Genomic DNA, 10000 nt, shown 5'->3' on the forward strand with positions numbered 1-10000 from the left:
CTTACCCGAGCTCTGGAAATCTTTTGCCATACCTCACAACAAGGCAGAAGTACAGGAAATCAATATTATCTCTCACTAAACAAAAAAGTTTTCCACCACACTGGCTCAGTTTTTTTCCCCAGGTAGTATGAAAATCTAAAGTTGGAATGTGGTTTGGATTGTTAAACATATCTATTTTTCAGAGGTAAAGAATAAATAAACTTAGAGAAACACAATGCCCATCTCTAGTACTGAATAAAGAGAAGTGACTGAGATATATGCCTTTCATAGGAACTATGACATTACTGCCTGCTATGCAATCCGAAGCATGCATAAGTAACCATAATGATTGCTAAAGAAGAGACTTTCTAACTGTGAGCAAGATAAAAGTAACAGTGTTATTTCTTTTGTGTTGTATTGAAAAATCAAACCAATGTTCTTAACAAACTCTTAGGAACTTGTCCTCCTCGATCCTCTTAGCATTGGTAGATACCTTCATCCTCAGGTCTGTTATTTTATTCAGTGATAAATACTTGAACATGAGATATTCAGCCTGGAGTCTTTGAAGGCACTAACTGCCATATCAACTTAGAGCCACTGGCACTAGAATTAAACCAGCTAAGTTTGCAGTATAATTTCCATTGCTCATCTATTTGAAATAGAAGTTTTTTAAAGAAACTGAGAATTATTAAACTAAGTGACATAGTGACCTTTAGGGCTTTTTTGCCTTCACCCTCCCACAAAGTGTAGCTGTGGGGAAACACTGTAATGTGATGTGTTACAATGAAATTTTATGTAACAATGTAATTAAATAATTACCCATTATATTGAAGTTGATATTCCTCCCTGTTTTCTTGAAAGGTGAGTTAGTGCTTTCCATTCTTTTTGAAATGAACTCACAAGTAAGAATGACAGAATTACTTTCTCTATGTCAAACGTATTTAGACATCATGTCTGGCACAAGCAAACCCTATTTTCCCATGGTCAAACTTTGGTTTGAGTACATAGAAAAAGTTAAATTTTCCTTATTTGACAGAATCAGTACAGAACTAGTAGCTACACTATTCAGACTTCATATTCACTTTCAGATTTCAGCCTAAATGCACGCACACACACACACACACACACAAAAATTCCATAAAAGTGTTGATTGAGAATTTTTGGACACAAAATATGTTCTAGCAGTCCACAGCTGATTAAAAAAAAACCCCAGCTGTAACTCAAATAAGCCATTTTGTGGCTTGAATCGAGCATTTTTCATCCCTTTATTCAGTACATAGCATGCAGATTAATGGATATGCTACAGTAATTTTGACAGTACGTGTTCACTGAACAATTGGACCACCAAACAAGGGCTTCTTTAGTCTATTCTCACATCAATGAGATACTCAAAAGAGTTCCAGATTACTCCTTTCTCCAGTTCTACTCACAAGAGTTCACCCTGAGTTATAGGCATTTATCTGACATGACTGATATATGTGGACAATTATTCTCCCTCTCTCTAGAGATCCACTTTGGCCCCTGCAACTGTAGATCAATTGAATAATATTATAAGACACAGTGTGCATGGACAGCTAGAAGAATCAATGTAGTAAAAGAGGTTTCAAAGCTCTTCAGTCAGCTGGAAGTAGAGTGTAGAGCTGGCATTACTTTCAGTTAGGGAGGTATCTACGTTTGTCAGTACAAGCTTAGGCTTTGATTTCCATAATTGCATACATAAAACTACATTCATGCAAAGTGCATGAACAACTGTTACTGTAATTGCACACACAGGCAGATTACCTACCCACTTCTTTGCTCCTGCAGCTTCTGCATATATTTGGCAGTTATGGCCATTAGGTAGGCAGTTTAGGAAATCTGGCACACATTGCAACTATTCAAGCAGAAAGTCCTACCACTGAATAACCATAAGCATAATCTCATCCAGGATCATCAAAGAAAAGTACCACTTCCTTTCTGATTCTCATCAGTTGTTAATTGCAACATAAGGAGGACCAAATATTGAAGCTGACTCCACACTACAGGTGTTCTAAGAAGGCTCTCAAAACTAAAGACAGAAAGGAGAATCTGAAGCATTTCTTAAGCAGCCACAAGATAGCATGGAGTGAGTGTCCAGCCAAGAAAGCACTCATGGAATCTTTAAGGCACAACGGCACAAAACCTCTAATAATTTTCATAGTGTTGGGATTCTGCAGGTGTTAGATTGGACTTCTGAGGTTCTGAAAGACTTTGACACTCTATTCATCATTCTTCTAATCACTGTAAACAGAAGTTGAACTTTCAGAGGTAACGTTGAGATTTGGTGCTTCCTTACCATATATAGCACAATGTGAAATAGAAAACTCTTTATTGGTTTAATGCTAGAGGGTGACCACTGAGTTTAAATGTAGCACAAAGGCAGGGTTTTTTTTGGAAGTGTTATCACCTACTATTATTTCATCCTCAGGCAATATGTTTGGGGATGCACATTTTGTGGTGAATGTGCTTTCATAAATATACCTGTATGGGAGAAAAATAAACCTGCATCCAGTGTATGATACATTTCGTCCTTTTGATGCACTTGAAGCTGTTTATTTTAAATTTAAGGATTTATTGCCAATCTTCTCAAACCTTCTCTGCCTTTTTCCAAGAATTCTCAAAAAATTGCTAGACATATAGATCTATAAAGAGCTCATCATTCCTCATATACCAGCTGAAAGTGGTTCTTTCCATGGGCACCCTGTTTGTGGAAGCTCCTTTAGTCCTGGTGAAGCTCTGTCACTCTGAAGTTTTCATCCATACGGGGAATATAGATTTGGAACTGTTATAGTAAGATGCATATAGGTCCCTCCTGAATGTGTATTCTGATGCTTTTTTAGTATCAGTATATTTGCAGAAATGAATGTAACAGACTCCAAATTATAGCATAAATCATAGCATGTGAGACTTTATATATAGCTCAATCAGTACACCAAACTGGAAAGTTACCTTAAATGACAGGGACTCAGTGGCAGAAAAAGCAATGTTGTATTCTCTTAGAAAGGTGATCAGGCAAAATAAAAGTAATCTCAACTCTAATCTAGTAATCTCAACTATTAGCTTTTCAAGTTTTGACAAACTTCTGGCTTTTTCATATGCATGTGTACACAAAACTATTTTGTTAGTGTTCTGCTGTTAGCACATACTTCATATCAGCATTTTATTATATAATTACCTGTAGTTCTCACTTCATCACAAATTCCCATTAACATAGGTGGCAGTTTTGCACAGAGGACCAGATATTGCTGCATCTTGTAACTACTGCACCATTCCAGAAAGGGCCACATACATTTTCAAAACATATATCCTGGTAAATGAAATGTCTAGAAAATACAACTACATACAACTGATATTATGTTAAATATAGCGTAAAATATAAAAATATATAAATAGGAAGAGTATATGCTGCTTTGACTCACTCCAGCTGCTAAGCATTGAATATTTCTTTTTATTTACTACAGATTTCTGAAAATCCTGGTCTATAATAATCTCTCAAAATAAAATTATGAATACCACAGCTATTAAAAAGATGTTTGGAAAATGGTGGAGGATAGGTCCAGAGAAAACTTTTCCAAAAAAGTCTCATAATAAATGTGAAGATTAGCAAACAGATTCCATTATTATTGTTATTACTATTATCTTATTGTTACTTTTATTACTGGTAGTCCTAGTATAAGTTGGAAGGATAAAGCACAAAAGATAGAATTTACAGAAAATCTCTGTAATGGAGAAGGTCTACATTATCTACTCTGGATGTCCTCTGGACTTTATAAACAGAGGCTTCCTCTCCTGCTTCAGGGAGCTGGGGTGGGTTCATGGGGAGCAGTGATTGCAACAGAGCCCACTACTGCCCACTACCCCATTTGGTATGGTGTGTTTTTTACTGTGTCACCTGGTAATCAAGCTGCACCTACTTTGATTGCGTTTTCCTGTGTGTAATTAAAAAAGGTAGCATATTTAATAAAATGTATTTACAGTAATCTCCAGATAGTAGAGGATATACCTCTTTTTCCTTCAGGAGTTAAATAGAAGATGAATTCAATGAACGGATGAGAGCTTTTAGATAAATAAATTGATGTGAATGAATGATATTCTCCATTAGTTCAAAGGGACATGGTCTCTTTTCCAGCCATGGTATATTTAATTTAAAGACCTTAGGTTAAAAACCTTTTATACAAATATTTGCAGAACTGAAGCCAATGTCCTAAAAAACAGGAATTTTAATTAAAATTTTTTTTTAGATCACCATAGCACTTAGGAGTTTTAGCATCTCGATTCTTCATTTTTCCTACATTTCAAAGCTTCCCACTGAGCACGGGAAAAGTTTGGAGCTCTGTTTTTTAGAAGTATCTAGAAACTAGAATGTCAACTAGTCAAAGAATGACAGCTCAGTGACTGAGAGCCCCAGTACACAGAATCATAGATTCCTAGAGTATCCTGAGTTGGGAGGCACCCATGAGGATCATTGCTTCCAAATCCTGCCTCCATATAAGGCAATCTAAAAGTTAAAACACATAAAAAAATATAAACTATAAAGCTGAGCATCATTCAAACTCTTCTTGAACACCAATTGGAGACTTTGGACCATGATCAAGCTCTTCAAGAGCTTGTTCCAGTCTTTGACCACCCTCTCAGTGAAGAACTTTTTAATAATAGCCACTCTAAATTTTCTCTCATGTAGCTTTAATGCATTCCATCTCTGGACCCCAGAAAAAAGATTTTCCTCCCTTTCTGCTCCTCCTCAGGAGGAGGTTGTAGACAGCAATGGGATCACTCTGCACTCACCTCTTCTCTGAGCTGAATAAACAAAATATCCTCATCTGCTCCTCATAAGTCATGCCCTCTAGTCCCTTTGGCATCTTTTTTTGCTCTCCTTTGGGCACACTGTAATGTATTATGCTGTCCAAAACAGTGCAGAGCACTTGAGGTGAGGCTGAGCCTAGTGACACAGTATCTCCTTTCCACCTCTTAAGAATGCTCTGCTTGACACCCCCCAGGGTACCACATGCCCTGCTGATCTCAAGGGCACACTGTTCATTCGTTTGAACTGATCCTCAACCACACAGTCGCTGTGGGATTTCAGGCACTTTAATACTTGTCTGGATATCCAAGGATGTGGAGAAAACCCTTGGCCTCAGCCTCAGCCTCTCCCTGTCTCTGGGGGGCCAGTGTGCTCATACGGCTTTCCCTGTCCCATGCGTCTTCTGGTGCCTGTCACTGTCAAGGATGAAATCAGGATCAAGAGGAAAAAGGTTTGGTAAGTAGGAATAAGGAATAATCCTGATAATGAAGGAAGCTTCATTATAACTGGCACCAGACCTTCTGGAAAAGAACAAGACTCATCAAGTTATCCTGCAGCTTGAATGTTAGGGTGTAACCATCATCACTGGATAGAGTGCTCTCAGCCCACTGTGCTGGGTGGAAAACAAGCTCCTACTGATTGTATTTCATTTTGGATTAGTTATTTAAAAGGCATTTCCAGTTCTGAATTGTAAAAAGTGAAGGTATGGTAATACATCAAGGTCTTTAAACACAAATGTTTGAATCTTTCATGTATAGCTCTTAGGTTAATAACCACATTCCCCTATAATAAGATCTTCTTATTTAAGTAATACATGGGGAGTTAGACTGTCATCAACATCTGCAAGTTGTGTAAAACTCTGAATGTCATTGTCCTGCTTTTCCATTTGTAAAATGACTTTTCCTGGACATTTTGTAGAAGTGTGTTCATTCACAGATTAGAGTCTAACCATATAATGTTTCTTTGCCTTACATTCAAAAGATTCTCTTTGTGGAGGATCTTCAATGGTTAATTTCTGAAATTATTAGTTATGTGGCAAATATTTTTGAGTGCAATGCAGAAACATAGTCAGGACTCCTTGTTCAAAAACTAAAAAGAAACATGTCAGTGATTCTTATGCATTGAAATATTCTCTCTCTGATCTATATCAGCATTTAGTAAACCTTTATTGTTCTGCTGTGAGTACATATAAAAATGCCCAAGGCAGTCTCACATACTTTTTCCTACAAACCATTAACATAAAAATATATCTTATTCATTAATCAAATTTGTGTAGTAGAAGTTTACATCCTTAGAGAATGACACAGTGAGGCAAGGAGAAGTTAAGTGATATATTTACAGATTTGCTGTGGGGAAATAAAACTATAGAATTTGAAAACGTATACCATAATTACCCATCTACTGTTCTGGATGAAAAAACCACCGCAGAAAATGAACACCTAGTACTTTGGAAAAAATACCTGTCTGAACACATTCATTTGCTGAATGCATCTAAGGCTGAACATGCCAATATAATTTTATAGCAAAAAAACATGATATTTAAAATGTAGGAAAAAAAACATACTAGAATAGTTTTATGCAAAGGAAAAAAAAAAAGATTTTGAACTGTTATTCCATTTCCCAGTTTTCAAAGGTTCTACATTAAATGAAAAACCTCATTCAGTATCTCCTGCATTTGCCAGTTTCTGGTGTTAATTATCTTTTGTTTGCCCTTGATAATCCTGAGGTTGGTATGCAGATAATGAAGCCTGCAGATTCATCTCAAAGTGTAAAAAACAATGGCATTGTCAATTCTGCATCACAACACTTTATAAATTATGAATGTTATCCACATTAAGGAGAATGCTAGACTTTTAAAATTACTTCCATGAATAGATTAAATTACAAGTATTATTACATTTCATTTTATTAAGTGCATCTTAGTAGTTATTAGGGCAAATGAACATGTTCTCTCAATTACATAATAACATTAGAACTAAGAATTATGCATTGACACTCCCAAATGCATTATGTGGCATTGTATATTAATCATCCCAAACAATACTTTCAGTTTATATAAAGACAATTATTGCCTATTGAAAAATAACCATCTTATTGATTTATTGAAATTCAGCTCAAGGAATTGTTTTCTATATAAAAGCTTTGATTCTTTTCTGGATAGTTTAATAATTTCTAGCTCTTCTTCTAGAAAAAAAAAAGTAGGACAATTAATTACTTTCTTTTATTAATCGAATTGCAACAAGACAAAGTTTACAATATATTTCATTTTAAAATATCCTCCACAAGACAACGTAGCACACATTCAGTGTCCACCAATTAATTTAAGAGAACATTTGTTAATTTTTGGTTTTATATTTTAGCAAATTGTAATTATTTTCATGATGTGGGTTTTAAGCTACATTTTAATTCTCTCAAATTCTAGTGGTCAGACATGCAGATTATCATGCTGCCTTTTATTTAAAGGAAAAAAAAAATTGAATGTAAGTAGATTAATATTGTTTAGGGCATTGCCTAAGAAGAATAAGAAAAGCACCTGACGCTATCACACTGACCTGAGTGGCAACTTTTGAACTCAGTGAAGTGAGAGAAGGATTGAGTCTTTGCACTGACATGTGCCACAGCCAGGCATTTTAGACACCTGCAGAACAATTGATAACACCAATATTTCCACATACTTTTTCAGTATCCAATTTTTATTTGGCTGGGATATATGCATTGATTGCAATCCTTGTAAATTAATTTCCTTTATGTAAGTTGTCTAGATAACTGTGTCTCATTGTTTCCAGTATTTCTAATACTTTGCATTAATTAGATTTGGCAATGCACACACTGATGTACTGTTATTTACTTTAACATAACTAGCAAAATTTTCAGGATGATTACTTAACGGATAATAATTCAATCATTAAAAAGCAATTTTCACAGTGTCAGCAATTTTTCTTTAGACAAGGAAGTTTGTTCTCATTTATTGTATTTTTCTATTTTGATTTGAATTTGAGTTTACACATGCTGTCAATATCATTGCTAAATTTTGCCACTTTACGAAACATTGGTACATGCTGGACTAATATTTCAGGGGACACATGCTGGACTAATATTTCCAGTTATGGACTTATCAGTAAAGTAACAAAAATAAATAAAAGACTACTCTGGCATCATTCATACCAGGTACAGATTATAGACAATAAATCAGCTTTGTAAGTGAATTCAAATCACTCTCTATTTGTTGGTCTAAATATTAAAATGCTAACACATGCCTTCTTTATCATATGAGTCTTGAATACACTGTATGATCTGCTGTATTCAGCAAGAATAGCATATAAATGTGCAATATTACATACTCCTAGGGAATACAAAAAATTATATTTCAATTTGATATATTTTTGCATGGAAACTCTGTCTCAGAATTTAAATGTCCTTTGTGCTGCTTAAAAACTTTTTCTTCTCATATTCTGCTTTTATGCTTCCTGCCAGCTGGGGTAGAATTTATGAATACAACCCACAGAAAGCCTGTGGAAATTTCTCTAACAGTTAACATGTAGAATCAGCAAATGTTCTAATTGGTCATTTCATGGGAGTAAGTAGTCACTGTAATTAAACATTATTTATATTAGCAATGTATTGGGTAACATGAAATGACTAGGTGATCCTTCTGGCCTAATGTTATTAACTAAACAAAGTTAGACTCTTTGTCTTTGTTACATTGGATTAAAAATGACTGGAACCAACACATGTGCAGTTGACAAAATAACTAGCCTTCTTAGTTCTAATTAGTACTCAATTAAATTGTATCAGCAGCAGTGTCAGACTTACAGCTACATTAAATTGTCTTTGAATCCGTCTGATTCCTTTAGTTCTCCCTCATGCCGGTAAGGAAGTTTCAGACATGAAAGTGTTAACAGCTGCTTTGAAATTACTCCTATTTAAGAAGAAAAATCATATTACTTTCTTAATCTTTCTAATTCTATTCTCATAAGATGATCTTGGATTTGTTCCTTTAGCACAGACTCTTTAGTGCAGTCCTGATTTCTGTATTAATGAATTGAGAAGATGACATCAGGCTCTTAGGTAAGTGCTATAAACTCAGTCATATGATTTTTATAGTAAGATATCCTGTATAAAAATCCCCAATATTTTTTTCCTTTCTTACATCGATGTTTCTTTGAAAAGTAACAGCTGAATGTTATGTAGGTGGCACACAAAAGACCATGTAGTAGTTTGTAATTTACCTTTTGATCATCACAAGAAAAATTTCTACTGGGAAATGAAAGCCAAACATAATTCACTAAAATTACACTGAATGCCCTCTAATCAATACAGATAAATCTAGAGTTTGTTGTTAAATCGATCCTCTCCTTTATAGAGATATACTGTCTTGATTGTTTTAGGGATAATTATTTCACAGGGAATTTTTACAATGATTAGTAGAAACGAGACAACAGTAAACTTGACTCGGAGCCATTGAATTACTGTGCTGCAGAGTGCATTTGTCTCTTCCAGTTTGAAGCTTACTGATATCAATACTGATTTATATCATTTCATGTGATGATGTTTTCCTGAGAGAAATGAAGTGAAGTTGATTTCATTTCAGAAATGAACAGCTTTGGTGTTTGTTTTTCTTTTATAAAATTGTCAGCTCTTGCCAATATAAATACTCACTGATGCAGACTTTCCCTTCCTGCTTTTATCACTTAGGCTGATTCCTTGACACACATCATATTGAAAAAGTCCAGATAAACTTTGGAGAAATAATAAAAAAAAAATGTTTAGACTAGAAAGACAAAGGTTGAACTAAAGGATTACTTAAAATAGATTACTGAACTATTTCTACACATATGAAGATGTAATTTAAAAATAAAGGATTTGAGAAGTCAGAAGTTTTCTGTTTCAGTTTCTATTTGTAAATTAAAATCTTAGTAAGTCTGCATGATTTCAACAGCTCACATACCATAAGTCAATACAACATTTAAAAAGATAAAGAAAGAGGTAAAAGAAGAGACAGAGGGATGAGTTACTGTGGATGAAGTAGATGTAATTGCTTGCAGTATTCTATCGAAGCAAAATTGAATTGCAATACATTACTCAGAAAAAATAGACTTATGTAGCATTTTGATTAACATAATAAAGTACATATTCTATGTGTGAATGAATAAAGGATAGTAGGCATAAAGCTGGACCTATTGCATAATGTATTCTGTCATC

Source organism: Vidua chalybeata, chromosome 5 (assembly GCF_026979565.1).
Source record: "Vidua chalybeata isolate OUT-0048 chromosome 5, bVidCha1 merged haplotype, whole genome shotgun sequence".
NCBI classification, from domain to species: Eukaryota; Metazoa; Chordata; class Aves; order Passeriformes; family Viduidae; genus Vidua; species Vidua chalybeata.